The sequence below is a fragment of the Grus americana genome, chromosome 11 (assembly GCF_028858705.1).
Source record: "Grus americana isolate bGruAme1 chromosome 11, bGruAme1.mat, whole genome shotgun sequence".
Lineage (NCBI taxonomy): Eukaryota > Metazoa > Chordata > Aves > Gruiformes > Gruidae > Grus > Grus americana.
In genome coordinates this window covers 23,803,864-23,825,458 of record NC_072862.1, presented here as the reverse complement: position 1 = coordinate 23,825,458, position 21,595 = coordinate 23,803,864, and the positions used below count along the sequence as shown (strand labels likewise).

The 21,595-nt window shown below is 42.2% G+C and overlaps 1 long non-coding RNA gene across 5 annotated transcripts in view; it reads right to left on the bottom strand.

The window, feature by feature from the left end:
- The window catches only part of LOC129211293 (uncharacterized), a 39,487-nt gene that overhangs the window by 11,414 nt on the left and 6,478 nt on the right, over positions 1–21,595 (bottom strand). Inside the window, exons 2-7 of one of the 5 annotated variants that reach the window (XR_008578809.1) lie at positions 18,765–18,865; positions 9,120–9,298; positions 8,135–8,217; positions 7,729–7,778; positions 5,869–6,777; positions 28–5,412 (exon numbers count right to left, since the gene is read on the bottom strand). This is a non-coding gene — a long non-coding RNA (uncharacterized LOC129211293). Of the gene's footprint in view, positions 1–27; positions 5,413–5,868; positions 6,844–7,728; positions 7,779–8,134; positions 8,218–8,467; positions 9,299–18,764; positions 18,866–21,595 lie in introns of those variants that run through there. The other 4 variants (XR_008578812.1, XR_008578813.1, XR_008578811.1 and 1 more) reach the window with 4 other exon arrangements.

The window sequence follows — 21,595 nt, the reverse complement described above, 5'->3', positions numbered from 1 at the left end:
TAACATAGTCACCTTCCTTCTGCAACACAGAAGACATAATCACAGGTTGGTATTTCATTCGTTAAAGTACATTTATTTTCCTAATAAATAAAAGTCCATGTGGCATTATAGAGGAGAGAAGACATCATAAACTGTCCAGATCTCCCATTTGCTTTATCGATTTCCTTGGTCCCCTGCTAGCAACTTCAGGCCTGGTTAAAATATTTCTGTCCGTTATATCACAGTACAAGCCCAGAATATTCAAAGCATGATTTTGCATTATACCAAGCTGCTCTAGAAAGCACTCTTCACCGATTATAAAGTAATTATGGAGGACAAGTTTCACTCAGTCCCAAAATAGCCTGGCATCAAATTCTCAGCCGGAATAAACTGCTATTTTGCCATTGCCTTGAGCGCAAACCTACCAGGACAGAGTAGCAGGTTTGGCCCCCAGTGGTGAGCGGTGAATGTGGCAGAGGAGCTCGGTCATAAAAATGACGGTGAGTTAGACTTATATATATATATATATATATATATATATATATATTTTATTTTTACAAACTGCTGGGAAGTCTGAGATTAGTGGGGGCTCTCAGAATATCCAAGTCAATGTAGGTAATTATTTAAACCAGAGACAGCTTTCTTCAGAGCCCTTTTACTACCTTACAGGTTAGTGGTGAAAAATAATCTCTAGTTGAAGGCCAAGAAAGCTGGAGGTGAAGATGTTTGGGACAAGGATTACCTATTCCTTTGTGCCTGCACAGTGCCCGGCACGATGGGACCCCCTCGGATGGGGCAGTATGTAGTAAGCATCATTAGCAAAAATACAGTATTCCTTGTTCAACCAGAACAACTATGGGAGAAGACTGACAGATGGATTAGCCCACACTTGTCATTCGTATTTGAGCCCTATTTAAGTAGTGAGGTTTTTCTGCCTACTGATCTTGATTTCTATTCTGAGAAAAGATGTTTTTCTGATACATATTCTGATACACATTCTCCTTAATAGCCCATAGGATCTTCAGTGAAATAAAACACCTGAAGAACGCTGCAAATACAGGTATGGACATGCAATTGCCTCTCTTTAGGCATAATTTTGAGAAGTTTCAGTGGTTATGGGAATAGCAGCCTGTATTGTATGCCAGGGTGCTGCTGGCTAACAGCTGCACGGTACTCAAAGCTCGTGTGCTTGTACTCACGTTGCAGTCAGGAGCACCACAGGAAGGTGCAACCAAAGTACTAAAAATCAGCCTAACTGCTCCCAACCAACTGCGGGGGTTTGGATGAGACAGTTTTAGGGTGCTCAGCCTGATGTGTCAGCCTGTGTTCTCCTACAAGTCATGCTCCTTTCAAATGTACTCAGCTGAGCTTCACTTTCATGTAAGGTATACCCTTATTTCATCGAATACTAATTCCTTGCTCACATCTATATCATGTAACTAAAAATTAAATTTACTGACCAGATAGAGGAAGGAATGGCAATCTGTCAAGCTATTTAATTTCCTCTTCACGTTGCAAATCATTGTCTGCTTAGTCGGGGAAAAACATCTCTACTTAAGAGTGTTTCTATATTGACTGAGAATACAGTAAACTTGAAGGCAAATGCGTTCTGTGAATCTGTAAAAACTGCACCTCTTCTACCTAAAACCCTCTTGGAAATCCCTTTATGAAATATTGTATCTTTTATTCCTATAGTAGTGACCATAAAAGATGCCACTGCTTGATTTTGCAAGGCTGCAACCTGTTGATTGCACTTTACCACCAGAGATGCTCTTTTATATTTGGTGTTTATATGAAAATGAAACTCTTCATTCTTGAATTTGGTAGCTTCCCATAGATCTGCTTTTCTCAAATTCTGCTTTTTCTTTTTCTCATATAATTTTCACCAGTGAGAATAACCCTTTTGGATCAATTAAACTGTTCATTTTTTCTAGCAAAGGGATTCTCTCCTGTTTCTTTTGTGTCGCTCTCTTCTACTACCCCTTTATTTCAGTAGGAATTATAACAGAATTGACAAGAGCAGGGATGTTATTCCCACTCCTCCTCCTTCCTCTGATGGATTTTTCAGAGTTGGAGAAAAAACATTGTGTTCCTTTAGAAGCAATTTGATCTACCTGTGGAGTCATGTGCTTTGGCTTTCAGCTCTTTGTTCCAGGACTTAAATGACCCCTTTTATGGGGGAAAAAAACCCCACCTATGTACATTATGTGTTAAATTTCCAGGATAACTACTACCCTTCCGAGTATTAAGGTGAAGCACTGTCTTTGAGGTGCCAGCAGGTATGCCTGTTTGCTTAGTATCTCATCAGCAAGGTGAGATGAGAACAGAACAACTGGACTGTGGGATGCGGCCGAGAAACAGTCATCGAGTAGCAAACGTTGGAGTAGTCCCGTCCCTCCCGGCCAGGCTCCTGCTGGGGAACGGCACAGGGGAAGTCGAGGAACTGGAAGCTCAAGGGCTACGAACGAGGAAGGCAAAGATGGTAAGTCTGCAGCACAGGAGATGAGGGCTTGGAAAGTGAAAGTACAGGGCCTTAAAATCCCTGGGACCACAACCGTGATGTCTTCTACGGTGCGAGGTGTCAAGCAAAGGGAAGAAAAACACTCCCTGCTTCCAGCTGCTCAGTACATGAAAAGACAAAGGGGTCTCTGGAGAAAAGGCTACAAAATTAACAGTAGCTCTGGTGATGGCTAACCACGTTATGGTGTGTGCTGTGTTTCTAACGAGCTGCATCATCTGCTCACCGCTGCTCCTCTAATTTCGAGGAGCCGTAGCGGTTCAAGAAGAAGGGAGATCTGGGATGAGGGGCTTTACGCAGGAAACTGGGAGTAAAGGCGCGAAGGGCAGAGGTAGAACACTCCCAGGTAAGTAACCATGATTAATGGCAAAAAAGAAGGTCTGCAGTTGGTAACAAGGCAGGAAGGTGGGCAATAGGTAGTAGCTGGTCTCGTGCTGTTTCAGAAAGAGGACTAGAAAAGGATGAGGATAAAGACCCTGACTAAATCGTGTCAAGGGAAGAGAGCCCGCCATGAAAAAGTACGGAGGAAGGAGCGTTAGCAAGGGCAACCGCAGCCGGTGGTGTACCAGGAGAGGCAGAGGGGGACAGGACCCCTTCAGACAGAGTCAAAGAGTTCAGTCACTTCACATCTTTCATTGCGCTCCAAGAATTTTTCCTGGATAATGGTTTTGCAACTTTCTAAATGTTTTTGAAATTTTAGTGATATTTTTAAGATCAAACCAAGCAACCAGTGAACAGTATCAGGCTGCTTAAAGTCAAGCACGTGAATGCTGTAAATGACAAAGCGAAGTGGAAGACTGTGAGAATAACAGATCATGATTATGACAACAATTTGCAATGTCTGGATTATAACATGTGATGTCTGGGTACAACACAAAGCAGTTTTTCTATTCATTTATTTAAAGCCATCTGGTTTTTTCACATAGTCTCTGAAAAATCTTTCATTTGCTCTCAGTGCCAGAGCCGACCCTTGTTGACTAAGATATCTTTCACTCAATAGGTCTGCTCCTAAAAAAGCTCAGTCCTTCTCCCTCAGTGAAGAAAATAGCATGACTAATGTTTTTCCAAGGTTAATTTTTTTTTTTTATATATAGGCAGAAAGAGAGTGCGTCTCAGTAGTGCTACAATTGACTAAAATAAATTACCAGCTACTCAGCAGGTCGAAGGATGCTTGTGAGCAGTATTCAGTCAAACAGGGGGGATAGAGACGTACTATCACAGCAGTACCCATGCTATGAAATAATTAGGGTATTTCCTAGCACAGAAAATCCTTCTCAATGCCATCTGGGACATCTAAAAAAGTGCAGCTAATGCTACAGATTATGATTTGTTCTCAAATTCTCAGATTTGCATGTTGCTGTAGCAAAACCTAATCTTATGAATTCCTAATAACGCAAAGCTTTTTCCAGAAAAAAATGCATAATACATGAAGTATTAAGAATGATAATTAGAACTTCTCAGATTTAAAGACCGTGCAAAGCTCTTGCATTAGATCCATATGATACGTATGATTTAGACGATAGCGTCTGTGCTATAAACAGGAGGCAAGGCCAGCCATCACTGGTATTGACAGGACTACAAATCCAGAGCGTCTACATTTGCGGCTGGACTTAGCTCATCAAACAGGAGGTAAAAGGCGGTCTGCAAAACTGAGAGCTGCAAATACATTACCAGTATTAGAACAGAAAGTGCAGGTAGCTAGGAAATACCTTGACTTACTTTGCAAGCCTGAATTTTGAGTGAACTGCCACCTGACTCATGGAGTAAATCAGGCTATCCAGATCTGGTTTTGATGTAACACTTGATTTTATATCAACAAATAATGCTGGTACTAGTGGAAATTATTTCCCACGTTCACTGGTGTATTTTGGAACGGGCTCCAGTGATCGATCCTCCAAGAGACCGGTATTATCAATATGCTGCCACCAACACCCAGAGTAGGTGTGCAGAGGAAAGCACTGAAATTCCCAGGAGAAGAACTAGCAGGGAAAGAAAATCTCGTTTTTCTGATTTCCATTTACAGCCTAAAATAGCATGTCTGCTGGGAGCAGTAGTTCTTTGGAAAAACAGTGATTATGAAGACTATGGTCTTATTTACTTTCCGCCAGTGTTGCAGCATACTACGTATACTCACAGGATATTTTTAGTCACAGAATCTGCCAGGCAGAAATGCAGTGGAGTTAATCACATGTAGCAAATTAAACAAAAGCAAGAAAGCTGGTAGGCTTGGGGGTGGGGGGCCTGCAGCAGCTGAACATTTTGTTACCCTTTCTAGGCAAACTTTCCAAAATTGCATATGGGGGTGGGTAAAGGTAAAGGGCAGTGGTGGGTTTTGGGTTTGGTTTTTTTTTCACCTGGATCAAACAACCTACATATGTATCTGCAGTTAGTAGACTGAAGCAGGCGAGAAACGTGTCCATATTCAGATTAACGTCAGAATTAAAGTTCTTTCATTGGGAAATAGTTGAAGTTGGTCCACCGACATATTAGCTGCCCTCTGACAAGTACTTTGCTTGCGATGAGCAATGTGTGCCCCGAGCCCCTGTCCCAAGTGCAGGTGGGTGATACCGCAAGGACTCTAAAGCACAGAACGGTGGGCAGGACGTTCACCTGCAGTGGACTGGCATTGCTGGCCAAAGCCACTTCAAGCAGTCTTGAATCCGACATGAGTTTCCAGGATGGGAGGAAAGATATGAAGAGCGGGAATTAAAGGTGGTTTCAGCACAGCTCAACTGGATGCGGATATACTCACCCTGTTCCTAATGGGCTGACGAAATAGTTCCTGAGCATCATCTTCTGCAGCACGTCCTTCCTTTGTAGAAAAGGTTGCCTAGAACATTCTTGCAAAAATACCCCTTTTTTAGATTGTTCCCTTCAGTGGACGTGGAGGTGTATCAGTCCTGGTAGCTTCTTCTCTAAAAACATAGCAATAGTAAAAATAACTTATAATCAATGGTTAAGTTAGAACAAGCTCACTCAGCTCAGTATAACTAAGCCAAGAACATACAATAGAATTATGGCAATCACCTCACTGCTTTAAATGAAACCTCTTCTTCCATTAGCTCAAAATAGCTTGTAAAATCTCACTATTTTAGTCAATGTTGGGTATCATTCACCCAAAGGTTGTGCCGTAATGCTTATTTACGGCATTAGCATTTTAAGTTTTTTGTGAAGCAAAGCAGTAGGGATCAAGTGGGCTCCCTCGCATCTGCTATGCCTTTGAAAGATAGCATGTGCCTGCTCAGGAATTAAATTAGGAATTAAAGATTGAATCAAGAATACACGTGTAAGGAGTTAATGAGATCTGAATGCTGAACCTGCATCCACCAGGCCCCAGGCATGAACAGAACACAGTACAGTCACCCTCTGACCTGAGCAGGAGACAACTCTGCTGGCGTCCCGGTGCGGCGTCCCAGAGGCTCTCGCCCAGAAGGCGGCTGGCTTCCTCCCAGGGCGTGGGGGAGAAGAGACAAAAGGTGGTCTCAGGAGAGAGGTGCCCAACGTGTGCTTTGTATTCTTCCAAGAGGAAAGTAAATTATCGACCATTTTATGACTGTGGACTGAAAGACAGGCCGGTGGAGATGCAGTTTACACAAGACTCCACAACTCCAAGGCTGAAAAGATACACTGAGTTTAAGACCAATGACGTGTCTCTTCTGGAAGGGCAAATCCTTTACTCTCTAATGGGAAGATGCAAAGAGGATTATGATGGCAATATCCTTCCTCAGGCAGGTTTTGGGGTTTTTTTTTTTCTGGCAAGAAAGATCTTTCGTAATAAATAGCTGCTCTTTCCTATGTTGTCAGTGACCACAGGACTGCAGAGACACAACATAGATTCTATCTGCCCAAACCAGCTCACAGACATTGACTATCATTTTGTTTCCTTTACTGGGTAAAAGGAAGAAAATGGCTTTTAAATAAGATGTTGAACCCCTTCCAGGATTGCAATATAAGATACTGAATCAATCATTCTTCATACAGTTACCTCCTACTCCACAAGTTTCTACTACCATAAAAATTGGTTGTTGCCAAGTAAGCTGAGAGAATAATTTGCAGTTTCATATTTGTTAGAAGAATTTTTCCTCTTCCTCTTTTCATTATTTGTCCACAAGCAGATTGATTTTCTTGAATTTATTTTTTTCCCAAAAACATGTGCCGTAATCACTCTGCAAGTAATTCTCGCCATAAATCATTTGTGAGCAATTTGTTGCGAGAAGTCTTCGAACGTCTGTCCTAATTCCGTTCGTTCTATATGAACTTGCATCACGTGGTGTCTGTTTCTGTGAACGTGACATCAAAAGAGCCGGTTTTGAGTATTCTCCCTGAGAACAATCCCACTTCTGAACCTAGAAAACTCACAGAGAAAGCACATTTTATTGAAAATTACTTAAGACTTAGGGATTCACTGAGATGCTTGCAGTTTATGTGCATCTGTAATTTTCAGGCTAACTAGAAGATAGCTTTTCCAACCCTAAAAAGAACGTTATTTTACCCACTTCACAACTCAAATCTGCTCCTCGCCAGAGCTTTTGCCTCATCCCAATTCATTAAGATTTCTGTCTCACAAAACATCCCTTGTGAGAGATGAGGCTTTCGACAGCATGTAAAGTGGTTGGGTTCCAAATTACGACTGAAACGATGCACAATCTCACCATTTAAAAATTACTTAATTCCCAGAAATAATTACAGGATTCTCCTGGTTGTTGTTGCGTCTTAATGAAAAATAAGACTGTATCAAAACCCTAGGAGAAGAGTCTGATCCCAACCCTGCTGGAGCCAGGGGAAAGCCTGCCTTTCTCAGTTATCTGGATGCAGAAAACTGCCCTTCTCAGACTGTAAAATACCATCTTTTCAGATAAAAGTTTAAAAAAAGCTATTGTACCGTTCAGAGGGATTTGGGTACTTTATCACGTGTCCTCTTAAAAAAATGGTAGAATGACTCTGCGCTATTGAAAAGGAGGTAAACGTCAACTCAAACACTGTGTGCCATCTTACACCAGAGAGAGAATTTCAAATCCAAGTCTTGCAGTTGGCCTTAAGTGTTCGCTTTGAAGACGTTTATAAAATCCGGGCCGTGGCTCTGGTTGGTATGCAGTGGAAATACTTTGCTGGTATTTTAAATAATGTAAACAGTTGCTGCAACTGTCACCCGGGCACTTTATGATGTTAAGGAGGAGAAATGGAAATGAAAAAGTCATGAAATTCATGGATGATGATGTCTGTGATTGTACCTGGGACACGTATAGGCATCTCTTCCCTTGTCCCTGACAAAGGGTCCACTCTGTGAAAATATGAAAACCTTGAAAAACAATTTAAAAAAAAAAACCTGCATAGAAATACTGAAGAATGCAAGTCATAAACCAGCTAATATTTTTTTCAAATACGAATTTTGCAAAGGGAAGTTATATTTTGCTCTCAAACCAACTTCTGAAATTATTTTTAATTTTGTCAGTGCAAAAAAAGACTTACTAATCTTCTTAAGCTATATCACTTGAGATGGACTGACATTTTAACTCTTGGTGCTCATAAATAACTCTTGGGATAATTTAGGCTGCTACAGAAATAAGTTGCTGATGCTAAGCATCAAAGTTCCCTGAACCCAACCTTCAAGCAGCCAGTTCGGGCTTGCCTACCAACCTGGGTGCCGAATCCAGCCCAGCCGCGGGGACAGGAGAGCCCAGTGGACCCGGGGCAGCCGCTACGAACCCTGAGTGCGCTGGCTGTAGAACGGAGAGTAAAATCACCATGAGACAGTCAAACGAGGTAATTATATCGTGATAATTTCATCTCATTTTTGTGATGGAGTTGTACACAGCCAACGTAGTCACTGGAAATTAATACAGCACGATTCGTGCCCTGTCACGTCACACTGCTGGCCCTTCTGAGCAAGAAATGTTTTTAACGCTATCCTCGTAAATCAAGTGCCTCAAGACAAGAAAATTATTACGAAGCTGAACAATAACAACTTACACTTAGAAGAGCTCCCTACTTTATCTTCCACCCGGAGTAGAACAGGCAGTTCTCAGATTGTTTTCTTGTATGCCAAAGCTAAATTTTACATCCTCAGCAACAGCAAATAAATCCGTGTTTCTGTTAAGTTACTTAACCGGTGCAGTGTTGTATCCACTCTCAAGAAAGGTCTGTGTTTTCTCCTTGGGGCAGGTAATACTACATGCATCGGTTTAAAGGCTGATGGCACCATTTTAGAGAAATGGAAGAACAATTCCCGCATCGAGTGATGTGTACAGTATTCCTCTTCCTGCTAGACGCGGATCTCAAACGTAATAGAATCTTTTAATTTAGTTTTACTTATAGTTTATGCTGAATCACGTAAAATGTGACTAACTTGGAGACGCAGCATATTTCTTTGCACTTTTCACTATTAGCAGGTATTTTTCTCCCAGTGCCTGCGTTATGCGACTTCACATTTGGTATTCTGATACTAATGGGGTTTTAGGGCAAAGAAAAGGTGCTGGAATGCAGTTTTTTTAAAACTTTGTAAGAAGACAGATTTTTTCCATGCGTTCTTTTACCTGTAATTATTATAAAGACCTACAATGTTATACATGAGAGGAATAAGTTGCTATACTAAAAAAAACTCCCAAACTCTAGCCTGTCTTACTTTGAATCTGCTTATTCAAGTCCATTTACATCACTGAAAGGGCAGCAGTCCAGAATATAAATAACTTGAGCTCCAAAAGCAAGGTTGCCGCCCTGAATAGCCAAAACCCACGACGATCGTAGAAGTAAGAGCGTTCTGTGCGGCCTCCTGCGCAGTTCCATGCTGTGGCTCGCTTCCACCTACAGCAGAAGGAAATACTTTGTTAAACTCCATCGCGCTGTGCTCTGCTTCGCTGCACCAAGTGATGTGAAATAGCACAAAATAAAGTACGCCGTACACCATGTACTCTTATTCTACAGAGCAGGTATAATCGCTGTAATTATACCACAACCGCATGGCAAATACCATGTAAATACATAGCAATTGCATGTTCCTACAGCTTGCTTGTTAATTATGCATTGCTACTAACAAGTTCGAAGAAAAATTATCATAGCACTTGCAGCATTTAGGTGCTTGCAAAGCTCCTAGGCTGTGTAATAATGGAATTTGTACTATTAAATGCTTGCTTTTGTTGATTTTCCATTGGAATGGGGAAGGGAAACAACCCACCTCTCATGCCCAAAGGCCTATAGCTTAAGTGTGTATTTCTTACTGGTACAGCAGAGGTATGCTGCCGCACAAAATAACGAGGCACTTCTACGAAGAAGGAAATCTGTATAAATTAACAAAAAAAATCATTTCCATTAATAAATCACTTTTCGAATTCCATTTAGTAATCCGCCTAGGCAAATGCTGTGTTTAAAATCACGGCTACTTGCATGCAATAGAACTAATACTGTTTTCCTGACCCAGTATTTAATCTTGCACAGGCTAAAAACGAGAGGAAAACCTCATTTCACCGCACGTCGTTAGCAAAACTTCTATTGATTTCAGTGAGGGCAGGGCTCTACCCAGACAGCTTACTTGTAAAGGGATTGCTGAACTACCTTGTATTATGCCAGAAATATATTACTGTGTAAGGCCATTTCGTAGTCCATGCTAGCTCTTCTATGAGCCACACTGCAGTATTTTAGACTATAACTTTTAATAGGTATTTTAATAGTATTCAATAAAATAAAATTAGCCTCTCTATAAACATTGCTCTTCTCCAAAGTGAAGCTTCCCTTTAAGTTATGAGTCCGTAATGGTTTAGGCAGCTGTTTATACCAACTTTTACAATCCATGTTGGATCACTTTGAGTTTCATTTTAAATTTTTTTCATTATTTTCATATTGATTTTCAATCCGAAAGGTGATGTTGATGTTTCTGAGCCTTTTTTTCTATTGCAGTTGTTGAACTATTTCTTCTAAGAAATGACCAGCATTTATTGCAAGAAAGTGCAAATGTTAAAATATTATTATCTCACAAAATCTTAAGTGTGGACTAAAAACCGGCTGAAATTGGCTGTGTATAAACGCGGATGAACATGGCAGCCCTAGGGCAGGGAGGTGACACGCTGGGGACAAGCCAGGCCAACACAGACGAGTGAGAGATGGAAGCAAGGAGACGGCGGCGTTGGTCGTGCTGACGGGTAACGCCCCCAGCCCCTGCCACCGCGTCCGCCCACGAGACAGGAGAACAAGGATCTTCTGACAGCGTTTTGAGGAAGGTGAGGAGGTAGATTTGTGGATGGAATGAGTGCTCAGCCACAGAGGAGATTCTGGCATTATTACCGGCTGGAGGGATGCGTCAGTCACTTCCTAGTGAAAGGGGAGGGGGGGTCAAGGCGGGTACCAGGAAAGCGAAAAGCAGTAACGTACTTGAAGTGACAGAGAAGCAGAACGCAAAGGGAGGCTAAAGAGACTAGTATGGATGCAAAGCCATAAATTAGATAAAATTGTTTTACTTTATCATTCTAACAGTGGTGGTCAAGCCCCGAGAACAGGAATGTGTACATGAGCTGTAAGATCATCAGAGCCTGGTTCAAAGCTTTAGTTTTCAGTTGGGATAGAAAAGGACGTATCTTAAATGCCGTTTCTGTCATGGAGAAATAACCATCGAGTTTAGATACAGTCTGTACGGGCTGACTCATAGAGGATGAAGATGAGACAGTGGATGGGAATGACAGAAAACCAATGTGATCATACTTTTCATGGAAACTGGGAAATAAATTGACGGGACAAGCTTGGAAGAGACTCTAACCCCCCGTTTTAAGATACAGACCTTGAACAGATAACTAGACCTTCCTGAAGAAATGCCAGGGCTGAGGTTCTGGTTTGGACAGAGGAGAAGTCTGTCCAGGAATGACGGGAGGAGTCACGTTTGTGGTAGAGGCCCCTTAATGACCACGTGTGGAGGAAGCAGGAGCGCTCATGGGGAGGCAGAGAGAGGATGAGGGTGATGTTCCAGTCTGGTTTGAAAGAGCAAATAGAAGGGAGAGAGTGTACCACGCAAAGGTACGATTGCGTTTCAGCAGGGGAATAGCGGGCAATGCTCAAGGCAGATTTTAAGATTAAAGACAAGACTAAGGGAAGGGACAAGAACTGGCTCAGAGCGGCCAAACAGGAACCAGAAGAGGATTAGATCATTGCAGCAATGCATGATGTGTTGGAATAGTTTATTACCCACTGGGCCCTTCAATTGTGAGTGTAATACAGGCAGTAATTTCTAAAACAAAGTACGTTCTTATTGAAGATCCTCGGCTCTTTAGTGGAAAATAACTTCATATGCAGACTGATTGTTGGTTTTAATGGGTTTATTTTTATGTAACGTACATTGACTTTAAATAAAAGGGAGCTGTACGTTTCCAGTACTGTAAAACTGGCAGTCTAATTGAGGCTCATTAGCCCAGCTGCTGAAGCTGATTGATAGTGTCTCTGAAGACAGTATCCTCGCTTAGATGGAATTACCTTGGTTTCCTTCACTCATTTCACGCCCCTCCTCAATCCTACCCTGGAGCCTGGAGAAACATTTGTGGGTTCTCCTAGAGAACAGACATCTTCCTAAGACAAAGTCAATGCAAAACATCTTTCTTCACTCCTAGGGTCTGATCTTGTTCTTCCTGAAATCTGCAGTGGGATTCCTGCTGTCTTCAGTGGTACCAAGTATGGTTCGACCAGGCCAGATGTAAGCTTGAAATTCTTCTAATGAAAAAGGTCTAAGTATACTGAATGGGGGAGATACTCATTAATAACTATTTAAAAGAACATGGTTCCCTTGAAAGGCTAATTATTTTGAGAGTCACCCATTCAAAAAAAAGTCTAATCAATGAGAGAACAAATTAAAAATGAAGAATCTCTCATAAAAACAGAGAGCAGAATACTGTATTCAAGAGGACAGCCACCAATTAAAAGAAATGTCAACAACTCAAGTGGTAGCAACTTCAAAAGGGAAATCTTTTCCTCATTTTCATATGCGTTCTTCATGAGCAACATCAAGAAGTGTAACATGCTAATAGCTAATAACACTCAGAATAAGATTCACTAATTTACTAACTGAATAATTTAATGCATATCAAAGGAATGATTTTTCTCATTTCATTCTTTTTTTAGATCTAACACTAAGCTGGTATTATCAAGTAGATGAAACTGCACAGATTACAAGTCATCACTGAAATAGTCATTTCAGAATTTTGGGTTTTTTCTGTTGGATGTCTCTTTTGGATTTAAGGAATCACATATATTTTTTTATTATAATTCAGATTTCAAAAAACAAATCAGGAAGGTATCTTTGTGGAGATGTGATCTTTTGCTAAAAACAGAATGTTTTGCAGAGACAGATCTGTTATGATGTTAAACTTTGAAGATGTTGGGGACTGCAGAGGGGTAGTGCCATCCACCTGTCCCAGGTAAGCCAATAACGCAGCGGGTGGGTGGTGCACCTGAGGTTTAGGAGCCCAGGCCTGGAGCTGAAGCAGGGATGGGACGTGGGTGACCAGTGTGCCGCAGAGGTCCCCTGGGTGTCCTGGCATGGAGGACTCCCCCTCCTGGGAATGGTGAGAGGTCAGTTTGATTCCAACGCAGAACAAAAGACAAATGTGTGAGTTTTTACTAATTGCAAAAGAACTTTTGTATACTCCAAAATGCTAGACTAGGTATTGAAAAATGTAGAAAGTCTACATGGCAAGAACCATTTCTTGTTTAATGTGATTTTTAGAAGCCTATTTACAGAACTCTACTAAATTTAAACGTTGTTTTGCCTTTGCTACTATTGCACACTATGTAGCCCACTACCATCTGCTAAAACACTTTAAGAATAGGTTAGCAGTTAGGTACCAAACACAAAACCAGCTCTTCCTTCAGTTGGTATGTGACGGTCAGAAAGCTCACTCAGAGAGACCCCAGACTGAAAGACAGCCATCAATGTCTCAACATCTGTTCGGTGGCCGGAGGGAAGCAGAGTACTCCAGGGTCAACACTAGGGCTGACGTTGTTTAGCATCTTCACTGACGACCTGGATGATGATATAGAATGCAAACCAAGAAATCTGAAGAGGAGACTAATTAGGGTTGAGTCCTTGACATGCCAAATATTAACTGTTGTGGACGGATCTTCAGGAACTTGGGATCTTGCCAGCAGAAAACCCATCAAGTTTAACAAGATGTGCAAAGTCCCACGTCTTGGGCGGAATGCTGCCACGTGCCAGGGCAGGCTGGGGACTGTCTGGCTGAGCGGCAGCCCTCCTGGAGAGGACCTGGAGGTTACAGCGGATGTCAGGTCAGATGTGAGCCAACAGCATGCTCACTGCAACTGGGGCAAACTGCACATTGGCCTACTTTTGAAGGGCGGCCAGCAGATTGAGGAGACTCATTATCCCTGTCCCCCCGGGACAAGGGGACGTGCAGAAACAGGAAGGGAAGGGAGCAGAGGGCTACCGGGATGGTCAGGGACATAGAGCACATGCTTCAGGTGATGGAGGAGGTGTTGGCTGTCCAATCTGGTGCAGAGGAGGCTAAGGGGCGATCTAACCGCTTGAACTGGAGTTGGAAAGAAGACAGGACCAAGCTCTTTTTGGTCGTGACAGCTGGTATAGTAAAGGGCAATGCCACACATTGTAGCCTGGAGGTTCAGACGGGACGTTAGGAAGAACTGCTTCCCTGGGAGGATACTGCAGTACTGGAAGAGCTTACTGGGGGGGGACACCCAAGGCAAAATCGCAGCAGACCTGGTCAGTGTTGGTGACAGCCCTGCTTTGAGCAGAAGGTGGGGGTTGATCTACGGGGTCCCTTCACACCGTATCTCTATGATGTAATTCAGATTCAAGCTAGAGGCATTATCAAAATCTTAGAACTAAGTTAGAAGCTCACTCGCCAGTATACAGGAAGGCAGACGTACCTCCGCAGCTGGCTTGTTTTCTCACGGCAAACTCTTCACCAACAGGGCAGACGCTCGTATCACTTTCCTCTCCTGAGATCCCAACAGCAAACATAACGTTTCTGCGATGCCCCTTTAACGGGGAAGGACAGACTGTTGGAACCAGTGGCTTCGTGGCAGATGGAGCAACATTTGCAATTGGGAAAAAACACTCTCATGCTGCCAAAATATTAACAAGGGGCTTCCTCAGAAATATTCTGCCACAATCACTGACACGTGTAATTTCCCGATGTAAATATGACTTCTTCCAAGGAAGAAGGTATCGTTCTGCAGGCTTTCCCAGGACAAGGACCTCTCCGCATTATTTTTTTCCACTCCTGCCAAACCTTTCGCTTCCAGTCACAAATTTTCAGCACCGCAACATCTTGCGGATGCTACTTGCGATAACTGCGATGAGACAGCAGCGAGCAGGGTTGGCTTGGGGCAGGCTGTCCAACCATCCTGCTCAGCTGGGCTGGGTCAGCGGACAGACTTGGCAGCAAGAGCGCATTGTGAAATCGAACAGGGAATGGGTCCTTTTGGGCTTTTTTTGCATAATATACCTCCTTCTGTGAATGCTCACGTTCCTCGCATGGTGAGAAAAACAACAAGAATTTCCTGACCTTCCTTTATACCACCCATTATTTTGCATAGCCTTCTAATGTCTTTTATTAATTTCCTTTTAAAAATAAACTCTCCTGTTCTTTTCAAATTCCACATATATGCAACATCAAAGCATTTCAGTGACTTTTTCATTCCATTTATACACCAGTACTCTGGTGCTGGAGTCAGACATGTTGTGTGCAGTGGCAGTACTGCAAGCAGTAAAGATGTCCAGCTTCTCCGACACTGCGGCACTTCTCGTTGCTGTCAGGACTGATCACTGGGGAAACCGATCCTCAAATACCAAAAAACCTTTCTCTGATGACCTACTGTTTTGCAGCGGGCAATGGGACCAGTGTGCTTTTTTCTTAAAGAGAAAAAGAAAAGGCAGCCGTTGTCCTCTGCGATTTATTTTTAACTTGAAACTTTTCCATGCATCGTGAAAAAAGCTGAATAATTCTATTTTCATTTAGAAGGAGATTGCAAGAGAAATGGTCTGATACATTTTAGATTAGAGATTCCTCCCTAAGAACAGAGGCTGCTATGCCAAAGAAAATCCTCTTTTCCCCAATACTGTCGGCTGGGCCCAGTTCTCCACCAGGTCTATTTTCAAGAAATTTTTGCGCTATACTGAGAGTTCTCCAACATGATGCTTCTGGGAATTTAGCTTACTCTCCCTCTGTCAGTACTGGGATTAAGGAGTCGTGAAGGCAGTCTGCATCATAGTGATATTATAATGATTGCTCTGCAATGGAAAAATATCACACATCTGTGTTTTCATTCTCCAGCTTGAGACATACCTTTAGGAAGTGAGTTTCTGATGACATGTTTGGGCAAACGATGCCTTATCTGCATGCTTTTTTCATGTATCATCCTGAGCTGGTAACTTGAATGCCATAACCAGAAAGCTATGTTAATTGTACATGTTTTTAAGTCAGCGTAGTCCAAAATACACTCCTCAAGACTATCAGCCTCAAAAGTCTGCTCGCCCGTTTGAGGAGCCGGAGATGTTCCATCTCCCTTAGAGGAATCACATTGTTTTTTTGTAACAACAAGAATATCCAACCAAGATAATCTTAGCCTCATGGATACTACATATTTCTGTTTCCTAAAATAAAAACCACTAAGTATATGAACTGGTACTGTAAACACAAGCACAAGTAAAAGAGTTCTACTGTTGCTGGACGGCTCCTCCCACTCGACTTCAGCAGTCAGCAAAAATACTTATTCAGTATTAAGTTACAGTAAAGAATTGTTGACCCTGGTGTAATTGAGAGCAAAGAGAAAGTCAAGTCAATGGGGTTTGCTTCAGCTTGTGACATTTCAGATAGAGCCTCTAAATTTGTTTGCATCATAAAAATGAAAATATTTGTTAAAAACAAGAATGCAGAGAGTCTATACAAGCCTCTTCATAACGTAGTTTTTATTGAAAGGCTCACAGTTGAGTTGTTAGCATTATTTCCTTCTAATTTGGGCTTCACTCTAAATACTGTACCTTAACAAACTTAATGCCAAGTGCTTTACACATTTCTCTTGAACTAAACTTCTCCAAAGAATCGCACGACATAAGCATCTGCCGATACAAAAAGCACGGTCTCGGAGATCCTGGGCAAAATCCAGGCAGCCCTGCAGTAACTAGTAAAATTCCCATTGATCTTATTGGAGATGGGCTTCCACTCCATAGGTCTTTGCTGTATGTAGGTAATAAAAAATTATCTTGCTACTTCTGTATTAAGTTCTCAGGTACACTATTCTAAGAAACTTAGATCTTAATGAGGTCCATTTACCATTTCCCTTGCTAGATAAAAATAAGTGTTACTTCAGAGTTCAATAATCTCTAGTTTCAAGTATGTTTGTAATTGCTGGAATATGCACTGGCTGCCAGGTTAGAGACACTCCTAGCCTGTGCATGGGTGTAGGCATTTGCTTGAATAATCTGCACTCTTACTACAAAAGTTAAGTGCAGAATTGCCTGTACTGAGCTCTGGGAGAAACGCGAACCATTAGCATTTAGGGATTGTCTTAACTGTACAGTGATATAGTCATTAATAAGTTATAGGTGATGAGGACATGGAAGTGGCATAAAAATTAAGATTTTTTTACATAATCTTTATGATCATTAATATAAGATGAGGCATAACAATTTACCTTTAATTCTGAGATATTTTTCATCTGCGTGAAATGTGATGAAGTGGGCTATGTTTAAACTAGATCTGTCATTCTTGCCCTTGTACAGTGTTTTGCAGCAGTTTTCCATAACTCAGCCGTGCAGGGCTGTGGGGTTTGATTTTGAGTTCTCGTGCAAAAGCAAACGGTAAATTGGGGCTGCTCTAGGGCGGCCCTGGTCAGAAACAGAAGGAGCAGGGGCAGTTTGAGCCGGTACCCGCTCCTGCCGCTGCTCTGCGGGACGTTATCATCTTGCAGCTGCAGAAATGGTAGAGGTTGTCTGAGCGCTGCTCATCTGCTTCAGTGCAAAGTTACTTTCCTAATTGATTTTTTTTTTCAGAGTTACTAAGATGTTACCTAGTTACCAGCTAATCACAGCCTGGTAACCATTTAGAGAAATCTAGATTTTTATTTACAGCAAGGTAAGTGACCCTAAATAAATCGGTCTGGTGACACTTCAGCTGTCCAACTGTAAAACAGGATGAGACGCCACACGAAATGTATTTGAAGAAGTGTTCAGACAAAAACTGCAGTATGAAATTAATTATGCTTAGTCTTGACAACACTAATTCAATTTAAAATATGCTTAACTGGTTTAAAAAAAAAACTTCAAATTCCCTTCGACTGCAACCCAGTCCTGAAGCTATCTAAGCCTGTGTTGCCTATCCCGTGCCTGATTGTCTGATTTGGTTCTAAGACTACTATTAATAGACCAGAAGTGGGGGTAAAAAAAAAAAAAAAAAGAAAAAAGTGAAATTACCTAATTCTGCAAACACCCATGTTTGTTTATTTGCTGCTCCATTTTAGAGAAGTGTTGTCAGAAGTTTAGTTTTCTGACGGGGATTAATCTTCCCCTTTTGTGACTCTGGACCATCCATCCCTCCCCGCCTCCCCCCCCCCCCTGATTCCGGCGCGGGGTTGCTAAGCGACATGTTCTTCTCTTCTGTACTTTAGCAGAGAGGAACAGATCAAAGACACCCACAGTCCTGAATTATTTTATAAATGAATTTAAAGAGACACTCTCCCGTGCTGTATTATGTAGGGGGAGATCAAAAGTTGCTCTATATACTGAGAGTATCTGGAGCATTAAACTGACGTCTTCTGGAAAATAAAAATGCTCTCATTACTGAGAACTATGTAATGTTTACCTTTTTTTTTCTTTCTTCTTTTGGCTTTTTCAGAACTAGACTATGAATTTATGCTAATTAACGTTTCTAGTTTTATGGCAGTCAAGACATTGAACGCAGGCCAGGCTGCATGTTTGTACGACTTTCAAAAGTAAGGTTTTCTGTCATCAAGCTTCCTGCTTTTTTAACTCTTTTTTTAAACTCTTTTCGTCTCTTGCAACAGAGTTGCCACGATTCAAAAATATTTCATTCTCCAAAGTTTAAATGCTTTCCTGACTTACATTAAAGGTGAGAAAATCACAGGGTAAATTTCAAGTGATGTATCTTTAAAAGAATAAATGAAGATGAGAAAGTAATCTGTGTGAATCAGGCAAAACCCCTAAGACATCAATATCTCAGAGCTTTGCAAAAAGAATGAAAAACCAAATGTGAATAACCTTTAATTAAAAAATCTGGGAATACGTAAGTTTAAAGGTTACCTCTTAGGAGACCAGCGCTTAGCTGGCATCAGCTCAGGGCTGCTCCTCTGTACAGGCTGTGAGGTTTGTAAGAGCACACTGGCCGTTCAGGCAAGCGTTTCCTGAAACAGAAAAGGGAGGAATGATTTGCCCTTGGATCTACTCAGTTTCAAACACCATCAACGTTGTAAAAAGAAAAAAAACAACAACCCAGCACTTAGGAACAAAGTGCAAGGATTATTCAAGACCTTCATTTCCAAAGACACCGTCGCTGCACAGCCTTAAGGAAAAGGAGAGGAACACAAATAACATCCTTAAAGCATTACCCAGGCGAGCGAGACAGATCATTTACGTGGAAAGCAAAACTCCCAGGTCAAACGGCTGCAAAAAAGCCATCTCGAAAATTGCCTGCAAAATTCCTCCCATGTGCAAATCTTGTTGGTTTGTGACCAGCCGCCTTATCTGCATCAACAAATGGCTCCTTTAAAGCGGTTTCAGGGGCTCGCTCACACAAACAGGTGCTCGTGCAACGACAGGCACCAAACTGCCGGCTCCAGGTGTAAAGGGTGCATCGATGATCTCGCTCGCTCTGCCGCGCGCCTGGTCGCAGAGCAGAGCTAGCTCCTCGCTCCTGTCCTCGCAGAAAATTGAGGGTAGATTAGTGAAACCTAATACGCTCTAGGACTGTAAAGGGATTAACCTCACGTAAATCTTCACCAAAAAAAATCAGCGCTAGTATTTATTTACAGGCATTTTATTTTCCAATGAGAAAACAAGCCTCCTTTTTTTCCTGCACCAGTGAAAGTCTCCTCAAAATTCTAATTGCTTAGATTTGGCATTTCAAATCCACTGTACTACAGCTAACCTATATTCTCCTAAAAGCATGTATTTTAGCGAAGGGCTTAGCCAGCTTTTCCATTTCATTACTAGCTATCTATTACACAGGCAAGACGTGTGCTTTACCCTCACTGATACAGTGTTTTATGTATAAACATCTCGACCACCACTATGTTGTCAGCAGTTAGCAGATTCGGTGTGTTTTGGCTGAATTTCTGAAGGGGAAAACTGTGACTTGCACTCTAAATATTTTTTCTGGAGAATGGATTCCTCAACAGACTATGGGCATCTTGTACAAAATACAAGTAAACATTCGGAAAGGAATTTAATGCTTCTGGCGGGTACCGACTTGCCAGCCTTGCAAACCGAAATCCCTGGGACGGGCGGCACGAGCGCAGCTCCGGCACTGTGTGCTCTGCAGACCGGCCGGCTTCCCCGCCACGCCACCGCTCCTCCTGCACCGCTGCAACGAGGAGGAAAGCAGTAACACCCGCTACAAACGGGCACACGGCTTGTTAGTGCTTGCATTTCTGGGGAGGTTCTTTAAACATCTCGACCACGCTTTGTTCAGAGAGTCAGTTCGATCGAGCTAGTATTTAAGGTAAAATATTCTGAAGCGGGGATGTCGCAGGAATTTTAGTTAATATTTATTACTAGTGTATTTTATTTAGAATTTTGGTTGATGAAGGTAAGTAATTTTGAATCGCTGCTCCTCTTTACTTACTTCCAGGATGCTGCAGAACCATCTGCTGCAGCTGGATCCCAGATGTGAGCAGCCAGGGCAGAGGTTTGGGCCGAGGAGCAAGAGACGATGCTTTTTGGTACGTGGGAAGGTGTTGGAGGCCACAGAGAACATTAATAACATTACTTCACGTTTCTACAGTGCTTTGCCTGCTTAAAGCATCACATAGGCTACTGGTAATTAGCGGTCTGGATGTTTCCAAAATGATCAGCAGATCATTTACATTGTCATTAAAATACAATTAGCAGCCCCTCGAGCTGAGTGCTGTCGCTCGGAACAGTCCAGTTGGTGGCTCGTGGGCCAGACCTGGACAAGAGGAGGATTGTGGCTGCTTTTCCTCCTCTCCAACTGCACCAGCTCGAGGAGCACCTCATCCCAGGAGCTGCGGCCGTGCCCACAGGACAGCCATGGAGAGCCATTCTGCCACTGGAAAGGCAACGGCACAAAGTATCCCTTGTGTCCAGCCCGCTGCGCTGAAAAGCCTGGATTTTGTAGAGCTCATTTCAGCCTGCGTGCAGATTCAAGCAGGCGCGGCCCCGCAACTTTACAATTTGCAATTCAAATCAATTTTTTTTTATTTTAACTTGACTTTGTGCAGCAAGAGTCGTAGGGATGAAATAAGGGCAGTACATGACAAGACAAAAAACCTGAGCTATCTCCATCTACGGACGACGCGCTGGTAGACCACACTGGCGTGTGTTTGGGTAAGATGAAGAATTTAGTTACTGCAGCAGACTGAAAGGGAAGGTCTGGCTTGGATGGTGTTCCCAAACCTGGCATCCATCTCCCACATTTAGGTGGCTAAATCTGTCACTCGCATGCTTTACATACTCGTGTTAATCGCATAAATGCCAACAAAAGTGACATGTTTTTAAAGTGTTAGAAGTGTAAATAGCTGCTCTGCTGAAATGGCCACGGTATATATTTTTAGCTCCTATGTGCTCTTCCGACGATACCACTTGCAAATGCATCGCGTTTGTTGTAGTATCTAGCTATAGCAATGTATTAATATCTGTAATACTATTGATGCTCCTGCAAAAAGCACTGTAGAATATACTTTAAATACTGGCTTTTTGTACGTCTCACACAACTATTCATTAATACCAAGGGAACAGCCTGCTACTGTTCCAGGTTTTCGAAGAACCACTGCTATCGCTCTCCACCAGCTCCTGCCGCCTGCTTCATAATGCCTTTCTTATTTATGCTTTTACTCTTGAAAATTCAAATTTACAACTGAAAATTTTCATGCTTTTGTTTTTTGAAAAATAATTAA